The 2915-nt window shown below is 44.9% G+C and overlaps 1 non-coding gene across 1 annotated transcript; it reads left to right on the forward strand.

The window, feature by feature from the left end:
- Positions 1–2485: 2485 nt before the first annotated feature.
- On the forward strand, positions 2486–2635 carry LOC147746965 (U12 minor spliceosomal RNA). Its single transcript, XR_015300394.1, has one exon. It is a non-coding gene; the product is annotated as a U12 minor spliceosomal RNA (small nuclear RNA).
- The last annotated feature ends 280 nt before the right edge of the window (positions 2636–2915 follow it).

Below are 2915 nucleotides of genomic sequence, written 5' to 3' on the forward strand. Positions count from 1 at the left end.
TATTGGACCACTCTGGTCAACCTCTCCCTCTGCCAAGGCTCCCTTCCTGTCTCCTTCAAAACAGGGCAGGTCACCCCTCTGCTTAAAAAACCCTCTGCTGATGCGAATGACCTCAATAACTACCGCCCCATCACCAACCTTCCCTTTCTTGCGAAGATCACAGAAAGATGTGTAGCGAAACAACTCTCTCGCTATATCAGGGACAATGATCTTCTTGACAATTGTCAGTCCGGCTTTATCCAAAACTGCAGCACTGAAACAGCCCTATTGCAAGTGATTGATGACGCGATGAGGATACTCGATTCGGGGGGGTCCTGTCTCCTTATTCTCCTTGACCTCTCTGCAGCCTTTGACACTGTCAACCACGACACTCTCCTCAACACTCTGCAACAGAGAATGGGCATGGAGGGTACTGTGCTTAAATGGTTTGCTTCCTTCCTCTCAGATAGATCCCAAATGATCAAAATAGCGAACAGCCTGTCATCTCCTCTGGCGGTAGGTCAAGGTGTTCCTCAAGGCTCTATACTTGCACCTACTTTGTTCAACCTCTACCTAGAACCCCTGGGAAATCTCCTAAGTAAATCTGGGATCAACTATCACCTCTACGCAGATGACACTCAAATCTACCTCAAAGTTGCCTCCACCCACGATCTCACTATCCTTAGCTCAACTCTCGACTCCATTCAAAACTGGATGTCAAATCATCAACTGATTCTGAATCCCTCCAAAACTGAATTCCTCCTCCTCTCCTCCTCACTCTCCCCTCCCCCGGTTCAATCTTGGATGGATCAGACAAATCTACTCAACAATAAGCCTATCATTGTTGAAAGCGCAAAATCCCTTGGTGTCCTACTCGACAAGAATCTCAATCTAATCCCTCACATCAATTTCATTGCAAAGTCTGCACGATACCAACTGCGTCTTCTTTGGGGTATTCGTCGCTTTTTTCCTGAGCATGACCTTAAAACACTGGTGCAATCGCTGGTCCTCTCCAGACTGGACTACTGCAATTCTCTTCTTACTGGCCTCCCCAAATCCCACCTGTCCCCCCTGAAATCGGTCCTACACTCAGCAGCCCGTTTCATCTATGGGGCTAAAAGAAGCGACCACATCTCACCGCTGCTATCCTCCCTGCGTTGGCTTCCCATCGAGGCTAGAGCTATCTACAAGACTGCCTGTATCACCCACAAAGCCCTGCACTCCTCCTCTCCCCGCTACCTGTCGAATAAACTGAAACTCTCTGGAGGCTCTAGACCATCTCGGAATGCTGAAAATCTGCTGCTTGAACCCCCCACTTTCAAGAAGGAAAGATCGATGGCCCAATCCTTCTCAGGCAACGCAGTGAGAATCTGGAACTCGCTCCCGCCTCAGCTCCGGACTACCTCCTCCTCTCAGGCCTTCAAACGGGACCTTAAAGCTCTTCTCCTCCAAAGACACCTCCAAGTCTAACTCGCACCCTTGCCCTCGTTTGAAGGAAGACCTCCCATTACTGGAAAGTCTATTGGCCAGGTTTATGGTACTTCCTCCCCAGTGTGTTCTGGTAGTTTAAATGTCTAGTATTATCCCAATACCTGTGTATGGTACCCTTTTGGAACTTGCACACGTCACTTTTGTTTTGTAACACACTGTTTGCTACCTCACACATTTTGTTTATCCTAGTTACTTGAACAAGTGCCTCCATTGCCTACGTAACGTTTGTTCTTGTAATGGAGTGTCTGCCTTTTATTGCAATTTTATATTTCTATTTGTATTTTGTACATTTTTTGTACCTTGCACCAATTTCACTTTCTTTCTCCTGTATTGCACCGATTGCTACCTCATGTATTTTGGTTGCTCACTAGTGTCACTTTTGATCCATGTAACCTATTGTCTGCATTTGTATTTTGTTCCTGTATGTCATTTTTGGTCCTTTTGTGAAGCGCTCTGACACCTTCGGGTAAGGTCCGCGCTATAGAAAATTGCATAAATAAAATAAATAAATAAATAAATGCAAATAAACCCGCCTGGAACCACGCGACAAGAAGTCTTAGTCACACATGATCCTCGGGAGTGTAACATGTTTTTCTTTTGTTGATCTCATCGCCCAGGTTTTGCTCTAGGCTAGAACGCTTACATTCTTACATTCTCTACAAAGACACAAGATGGCGCTGAATTCAGCAGCAAGTGGCGTTTCGAGTTCGCGATGCGCGCACGTCACCTCCAAGGAAGGCACCCCTTCAGCCGCCATTCGTAGTTATTTTTTTTACCTAAGGCACCTCCCTGTTTCCCATGAGGCTACGCGACATTCTAATTTACATAAATCTAAGAAGGCAATGTAGCCGCTTTTGAGTGAGTTGTGATTGAATAGTGAACCTTTTCTCTGCAGATTTCATATACCGTAACCCTTTTAAGAGTTTTTTTAAATATGTATAATGGCGATATTTTCTCGCTCTCACTTACTAGAGGTTTTATTTCTCTGTGGTTTCTTCTCCGCCTGACATTCAGTATGCCTTAAACTAATGAGTAAGGAAAATAACGATCTTGGGTGACGCCAGGATCCTCACTCATAATGTGAGCGGAATTTTTGAACGGGTACAGGTCGTCCCGTGGGTGACCCGCCTACTTAGCAGGATGCCCTGGTGCAGCGATCTGCCCGGCCCCATTCTTGTACAAAAATAGATGATTAAGCTTGAACTACGCAATACTTTCACGTCAGAGATGAAGAGTGTAGTATGACTTTTAGACCTTAAGTCTGCGTTAAATATAATCTTATTATGTCATTTAGCAAAGTGTGGCTTTAGAGTTTAGTTTAACGCTTCCTAGTTCTTTACTTCCGGTGTTTTGTTTTATTAGTTCTTTATTTCCGGTATGTTATGTCGTAGACGAACAGTAATTTTGTTAAGTCTAGCTTGATAGAACAACAGCACGTTACACCA

Source organism: Lissotriton vulgaris, chromosome 1_1, assembly GCF_964263255.1.
Source record: "Lissotriton vulgaris chromosome 1_1, aLisVul1.2, whole genome shotgun sequence".
In the NCBI taxonomy this organism is placed as follows: domain Eukaryota; kingdom Metazoa; phylum Chordata; class Amphibia; order Caudata; family Salamandridae; genus Lissotriton; species Lissotriton vulgaris.